Source organism: Pteropus medius, unplaced genomic scaffold, assembly GCF_902729225.1.
Source record: "Pteropus medius unplaced genomic scaffold, Ma_sr-lr_union100, whole genome shotgun sequence".
NCBI lineage: Eukaryota > Metazoa > Chordata > Mammalia > Chiroptera > Pteropodidae > Pteropus > Pteropus medius.
In genome coordinates this window covers 12,772,990-12,781,380 of record NW_024342471.1, presented here as the reverse complement: position 1 = coordinate 12,781,380, position 8,391 = coordinate 12,772,990, and positions in this window count along the sequence as shown.

The following is an 8,391-nucleotide window of genomic DNA, read 5'->3' as shown; positions in this document are numbered from 1 at the left end:
GCTGGTGAGGTGGAGAGGGCATTCGAGGGCTGTGTCCCTGTAGTCCCTCGAGCTGTGCCTCTGGGGGTTGGGCTACGGTTTCTGCAAGGCTCTGGAATTGGAGGAGCCTAAGTCGTAGCTCACGTCCCCACTGAACAATGAGGCTTGATGAACGGGGTGTGATGTGCAATTGCTGATGAATATCCAGCTGATTCCCTGTGACTCTCAATATGTCAGAGCAAAGCTGTGTTGTCCCAGGAGGGCTCCAGAGGGGCTCCAAGTTTCCCAACTTCCTGGCCTCAAAATTGATGTGTACAAAGGAAAAAAGAGGAGAAGCAAAACCCGCAAAGCAATATTTCCCATGGCGAAGACTGACATGATGACTGTCTCTTTAAGCACTTGTATTGCACACAGACACACACACACGCATATATTTTTTTCTCAACTGCGTCTTCTAACTGACAAAGCTCTTTCTTGCCAAAAGCGACCGTTATAAAATTATGACTTGCGCATATATAATGTTTGCGTTCAACAAGAAAACAGAAATGCCACCTTATTTTGTGGTTACAGCTGCACAATTCACATCCGGCAAGATTGATCATATTAAGGTTATGCAATCATCTAATTGCAGAGACAAGCCTTGAGTAATAACTCCAAATGTTCGCACTTCAATCGGCACCGCAGAGTCATTGCCGAGTCCTGATGAGCGCCTGGCAGCGTTCGGGCCCCATTATCCGCTCTGGCATTGTCTAAATTTCCATTTTCAGCCGAAGCAATCTACCCACTAACTGATCTATGACAAACAGGCCCATAACAGCAAAGCTGTTTGGGTTGCAGATACATACGTAGCAAAACATGGCTCTTTGGGCTGTTTCCAGCTCTTTGTGGCAAAGTTTCTCCTTTTCCCAGGAGGAAACAGCCTCCACTCACTTCCTTTCCCTTGTCTTGTTGTCAGGAGGCTATAGATGACTGGATAAGGAATTTGTAAAATCTTTACCAAATTATCTCCTACTCAGATCTCTGATCTTGGCTCCAAGTTCACTTTCTTAGAAAGGCTGCCTCTCCAGATTCACCGGTGACACACAACATCCCTGTACTTTTTCTTTGTAGCCCTTAGAATATTTTGCAAATGTACCTGCAGATTCTGTGGGCTCCGGCTTCAAGCTATGTGCACAATGTAATCACTTTTCACCACTTCCATCACCTGGGCTCCAGCGACAGACATCTCTCCCCTAGATTATTGCATTACTCTCCTTACTGGTCTCTTGGCTTGTGCTCTCTTGTCCCCCACATGTCCTCATCTATCCTCAACTTATCAGACCAAGTGCTTTTTACATGTCAGTCATAATTTCTTCTTTCTACTCAAAGCCCTGCTATTTCACTCAGAGTAAAAGCCAAAGTCCTTGTAATGACTCTTGCAGAGTCATCTCTGTGGTCTCATCTTCTAGCTCTTAAACCTTCTTACTCTATTCCAGCCATACCAGTCTCCTTGCTCTTTCTTGAACATGCCGGGAACACTCTTACCGCAGGGCCTTTGCACTTCTTGTTCCCTTTGCCTGGATGGGATCTCCCCTCAGATCATCTGCATGGTTTGCTTCTTCTCCGCCTGTGGCTCACAGTTAAAATGCCACTTAATCAGAGACGCCTTTCCTGAATATCTTATCCACATGGCAAACCTTTCCCACCCCAGAATTCCTCCGTTACTCTGCTTTGTCTTTTTTTCTGGCTTGTGTTACCCTCTAACATTTTTCTGGCTTGTGTTACCCTCTAACATTTTTCTGGCTTGTGTTACCCTCTAACATTTGACATACTTATTCCATAAATTGTCTTTTATCCTCTCTATAGTCTAGAGCTGCACTGTTCAATAGAACTTGCTGCAGTGGTGGAAATGTTCTATATCTGTGCCGTCCAGTATGGTCACCAGTAACCCATGTGGTTACTGAGCACTTGAAATGTGGCTAGTGAGACTGAGGAACTGTAGTTTGAATTGGGTTTAATTTCAATTCATTGAAAGGTTAGTAGTCATATATGGCCATTGGCTGCCGTATTGAACAGCACAAGCCGAGACTATCTGCTTCATGAGAGTGGGGGGTCTCCTGAAGGGCAATTGTGAAGCATAGTCATAAGCCCTAGAAATATTCATGCCCTATGACCCAGTAATCTTGCTCTCAGAGATTTATCCTAAGGAATAGTTGTTTGTAGAAAAATGTTCACTACATGTTTATGGATACTAGTGAAAAACTGGAAATAATCTAAATATCCATCAATAGAGAATTGAACAAATCAAATATGGTACCCATGCAATGAAAACTGTGCAACTATTAAATTAATATCCATGTCATTAATAATGGATAAAATGTGACATTATTAAATGGCAAAAGAAAATAAAATTGTGTTTATGTCATAATCTCAATTTTAGGGAAAATTTATATGTTGTATATAGTGATTAGAGATAGAATAGAAGAACATCTATTACATGTTACTTTTGTTTTCTTTTATGTGTTTTCTGTATATTCCAAATCTTCTATCATGAATATGCATCACTTGTCAGAAAAATAAAGTGAATGTATTTCTTTTCAAAAATCTTAGTTTCTTCTTGTCCTTCTGATTCGATTTTGCCTTTTATAGATATAGAATTTGGGAACAAAGCTGCTTTGGGCAGTTTGCCCTCATTTTCAGTGATTTAAAGTCTTCCTCCGGCTGCTGCTGATTTCCTCCTGGAAGTGATTCTGTTTCATTGACCCTTAGTTCCTTTTCTGAGCATTGGATGGCTGTGAAATGGTTCTAACTCATCGCCTCTCCTCCTGTAGTGTGGCACTCTGGGAGATTCATTCACCCCAGTGTCCTGCAGCGATCAGCGATCACAGAAGCTTCCGGCTTTGGACTTGTTACCTGCTTAGAATTCCAGCACTGTGTCTGTTCTTCCAAGTTTTGGTGACTTTGTTCTGGCCAGAAGCATCCTTTCCCACCCAAGGTCCTAATGGCTCATCTGGGCCTATTGAAGCTTTTGGAAAAGTCCTTCTCTGTGTGTTTTATGACAATGTCATTCCTTAGCCTGGAAATCTGCATGGTCTGGCTCCCGCTCACCTGTCCAGCTTCATTTCTCACCTCTTCCCACTTGCACACACACAGTTATTTGGGGTTCCTCCAAAATCTGCCTTCATGCTTTTGCACAACTGGTTCCCTCTACCTGGAATGCTCTTTCTGCATTGATTGATTGCCTGTTTTCTCCTCATGCATTTGGATCTAGACTAACTCTTTCTCCCTCTGGTATAAACACTAAGGACTGTTTTGTTTCTAGAGTTATTTTGTTGTTCAATGCAATTCAATGAGGCATTTATGCGTCTCATGCACGATGCTAGCTTTTGATGATATGAGGTTGAAGGTAGCACTAGAGGAGAGGAAACAAGCATTTGCTAAATTCCTACAACATGTTACACACTTTACATATAGCTCTCAGTGTAAGAGACAGGTAAAGGGTCGTCAGAGTGCAATGTGACAAGTGTAAGTGAAGTGTAGACAAGATATTATGGAAACAGTAATTTCTGCTGGGAAAAATAGTGAACAGTTTTAGGGAGAAAGTCAGTTCAAGTTGGGCCTTAGAAGATAATTTTCATTATAAAGCAGCTGCCCAGCTATATTATTGTAGACCAAGCTTTTTGCATCTCTGAGCTCAATGATCTTAACTTCTAAGATGGACATAATAACTGGTGTCCTGGTCTCCTCTCAAGGCCATTTTACAGATTGCTTGAGGGTGGATCAGAAGTGCTGTGGGGTTAATGCCCTAGGAGGGACCCTCAGCCAATGATAGATGGGGCCTGTGGTATAAGTACTTCAGCTCCCTTGCTCCTTAGGTGGAATAACTTAGAAGTACATGTTCTACACTGGCCCCCTACACTGGAGCTTCCTGGGATCACCTCTTAAACATACTACTTGTTCTCGAATCCTTGTCTCAGGGTCTGTTTCTGGACGACCCCAACGATAACATCTGATTTCCCATGAAGACATGAGGCATGGTTCCCCAGGGTCTCCCTCTGACATCTCCTCCCTCTTCCTCCAACATACAGTGTTTTTCATGCAGGCTTTGGTTCATGGTTATGACAAAAAAGGCTTCTGGAGCATAAAACCCATAGACAATAGGAACCCAGAGAACACTTAAGCTCAGCAAAACACAGAGAAAGAGTGGATTTGATTTTACAGTGTGTGTGGGAGCGATTCTCAAGGGGCTGCCACTTAATGCCAATCCATCACCTTGTGAGGTCTCCATCCCAGAGGCGTTTGAAGTTGGTTGCAATGGGGGCGGGTGGGAGCCAGGTCTGTGGGTCCTTTGTCATTTCCCCCAATCATTTCTGGCCGAGATGAAAGGAAAGTCTGTGCTTCTGGCCCTGCCCTTCCCAGCACTCTCCTGCCTCCCAGGCCAGGGTCCCCTTCTAGGTGGGGCCTTAGTGACAAGGAGCCCAATCTGGCTCTCACTCTTTGGCATGGGAAAATTGCCAGCTCAGCCACCCACTTCACCTCATGCTATGCAGCCGGCTCCCCCAGCCAAGCATTCACGGCTTGCTCTCTGGGCCTGGCTCTCAGGAGTCAGTTAGAAGCAGCAAACAGGCACTGAGCATCTCCATGGCGCCCAGCCCCCAGCAGGAGCATTGGCATGCGTCAGCTTCAGATGAGGAAACTGAGGTTGGAAAAGGAGCTTGAGAGGTCCTGGCTGACGAGGCTGGCCCCCAGAAACAGCATCTCTTGGCCAACGGGGAGCTGGCAGGCCAAACCCCGCATCACCTTCCAGCGCCTGCTTATCGAAGCCTCATTTGCGAGGTGGCAGCAGAACATGTGGTACTCCCACCAGCACCAACATCTGGGGCAGGGGCGGGGGTGGGGTGGGGTCTTAATTAAAATGCAGTGACTCCATTGGCACCAAAATAAACGTGACATTTATCAGAACCTGCTAAATCTATTCAGTGCTTGTTTCCTTCGGAAGTGCAGGGTTCGTGCCGTGGGCCTGGAGAGAAAAGGTCTTTGCTTGTGAGAAAAATGGGGCAGCAAGATAGGAAAGAGGAAAAAAAGAGGGAAGGCTAGAAAGGGTAGGCTGAGAGTGGGTGAGCCACGGCTCTCTCAAGTGCCTGCCAATCCTCTGCCAAGGGAAGGTTTCTATTTTAAAGAAAAAATCAGTTGTATTGAGATGGTTATCCAGCAAAGAGTGGATTTCTGTCTCCTGATAAGGAAATAAAACAAAAGCAATCCATTCAAACCTAAACCAAATTAAATTAAACTTTATGAAGTGCCCAGAATGTTGCTGGCACTTTTACATAGATTATGTTATTTCTTACAATAACCCAATAAATTCTGTTTCATCCCCACTCTACAGATGGAGAAACTGAGGTACGAGAGGCTAAGTAAGCCGCCCAAGATCACTCAGCTAATGCGTAGCAGTTCATTACCCAGGCTCCGCCAAACCATAGTGGAGCAGCAGAGATCTCATTTGTGTGGTTTGGAGGCGAGTGCACTTGGAAGAAGGGAGAATGAGACTTGACTCTCAGCTTACGACTTGGCTTTGGGAAGTCTCTGCTCTTCCTGGGGCCTCATTTCCCCGTTTGCAAACATGGTCCCTAAGGACCCCTTGGTTCTGATAACCTTGTGCATTTACTTGTGTGCTCTCAGTCGTCCACCATGAAAAAATTCCAAGACCTCTGGCCTGGGCTCAGGTCTCTGGATGGCTATTGGAAGCCAGTGATTGGGCACTTATCAGGCACGCTGGCTGCCTGGGTTTGAATCCCAGCTTTGCTGTTTACTAGGTATGTGTTCTTGGGCAAATTACTTAACGTCGCTGAGCCCTTACCCACATATGGTTTTTGTCATTGTGAGAATTATGAGTAATAATTACAGCAAACATTTACCGAATGATTGTCAGGCACTGTTTTAAGGGCTCTACCTGCATGATCTTACATAAACTTCCTAACTACTCTATGAGAAAGTTACTTTCACTCTTCCCACTTTAGAGATGAGGAAACTGATGCTCGAATGCAGTGACCTTACATATGCTCTATTGTGATTCCTGGAAAACAGTAGAAATTCAAAAAAATCTTATTCCTTGCTCCTTCCTGGTCTGATGAGTTGGTAATTACCAAAGATCTCCCAAATAGATGAAACCAGGAGAGTGGCCAGAAAATGTGAATAATGAAAAGAAAGTAAGTTCATCTCAGGGACAAAGTTGTTTATTTTCTTTTCAAAGAACTTATATACTGCCAGACCTAGAGTTAGCTAAAGCTGTTTTTTTGAAGAGACTCTTTCTGAGTCCTTTTCCTGGTACCTTTTGGGAAGCTCTTCCTGGGCCATTGCGGGCCTTAGGTGGGTAGATAAATCAACAGTTTGTCCAAAGAATAGTTACTTGGTCCCATGAGCCTTGCTGCAAAGAGGGGCCTTAATCAGGTGTCCCACAGGCAGACAGTTCATGGAAAGAAGTTGATGATTCCTGTTAGAGCCTGAAACACCAATGTCGGCAGGCTGCTCCATGCCTGGCACTGTGCTAGAAGCATTTGCTTAGATGATTTCGTTATCTTCTGAGCCGTAGGCATTCCTCTTCCCATTTTTCAGAGAAGGAGACCGAGGCTTCATCACATCATCAGCAATAGCTGGAGAGACAAGAATGTAATTGATTATCTTGTCCTTTGCATCCTGCTCTCTTTTCTCACTGTCCAGTTGTCTTTCGTACTCTAAATAGTTAACAGTAAGGCAATTAAAAACAAGTGCTCAGTGCAATTATCACAGAACAGTTAATACATAATTGCATATTTTTATAAACAAGCTTAGAGGCTTTGTCAGTGACCTCTCTGTGGCTTTGTGGTTTTGCAGATAAATTCTCTTCCCTTTTATACTCTGATTTTAATTGGGAGCAACAGCTCTGCCGCTGTTGGTCTTGCAGCTCTCAGTGCTGTTTCTGGGGTGTGTGTGTGTGTGTTCTGCACAAGTGCACCTGGCTGTATTGTGTGTGCGTACCCATGTGCTTCCCTGTGGCCACAACAGAGTTAATGATATTGCCAACTCATGATGGATAATCCTGAGAACTCCTGGGTGAAGAATGGCAATGCCCTTAAATGTAGGGAAGAGCTCATATTGGGCAGGAGTATAGAATCTGGAGTTTCCAGACCTTGAGATGGCTATGAAGATCTTCATGGAGATCATTCATTCATTCATTCATTCATTCTACAAATATTTATTGAGGCCCTTCACGTGCCAAGTTTCTTGGAGAAATAGTCCTGAACAAGGCAGGTCGAGTCGTAGACTAGCCAGGAAGTGTTCTCAAACAGTATTTAATATTTCAACAAGCTGCCATCAGGCCACTCACTTTACCTAAAACACTGGGCTTTGCCCTGGGCAGAAATTATACCAGTTTGGTGTGGTTACCGTGCTGGCCAGAGAACTCTGGATGGTTATGACTAGTCGAAACTGAAATGAATGAATTATTACTTAAAATATTTAGGATGTTGTTAGAGAAACTCTTTTGAAGTATGGGTACCTTGGTGGGAGGCTGCAGTGGGTGCAGTTGTCACCATAGTTTTTATGACCTCCCCTCCTCCCCTGTCCTCCACTATATGCTTCCTTGAAGGTCTCTGGGTGGCTGGGTGTTCCCACATGTCCCTGCTGCTACTGTCAGCAGCAGGCAGTGAGAGGCAGGGGGAGTTGGCCTGAAAGTCTCCCACATTCAGAAGCCTGTACCACTATCCAGTACTACTGTAGGCTCCGGCACCCTATGCTGCATCCCGCACACCTGCTGCCCTGTTTCCCTGGCCCCAGCTCCCAGGTTGCTGGATCTGGGCCATACTAAAGTGCATGCTTTCCTGCACTTATATTTGGGGTCTTCTCTAAGTTGCAAAAGAGATCCTCTGTTAGAAGCTCAGTGGGCTGGGCGCCCCTCTGTAGCCTCTCCCTCCAGCCCTGTCTAATAGCCCTGCAAACTCTTCAAGCACTGTGGTGGGGAGAAGCTACTCTCATAGCTCTGCCTCTAATCTGCCGAATGCTGAAGCAAGCGAAAACCCTCTTCAGCAGACCATGGCTGCAGTGTGCCGGGTGTCAACTGGGTGCCAGGAGGGTGAAAAATGGAAGACCTGAGTGGTGGGGGCTTGGGTCAGGTGTCTCAGGTATTAAGAGATCAGAAAGTGTCTGGGCTCCATGGCTACCAGCTGCATCCTCAAAGACTGGGGACTTTTCTGGACTCAACACAAGACCCAATCCAGGATACAGGACAGCAAGGTCCAGATATGGATCTGAGATCTATAGGCTGATATTAAGAGTCCCAGCTCTGACACTCACTTGTCCTTATATCTCAATTTTCTCTTCTGTAGAGAGGGAGTTATCCCACACCTACCTCATTGGGTCATGGATGTGAACTTTGGAAAATGAACTGTAAATGGCTGT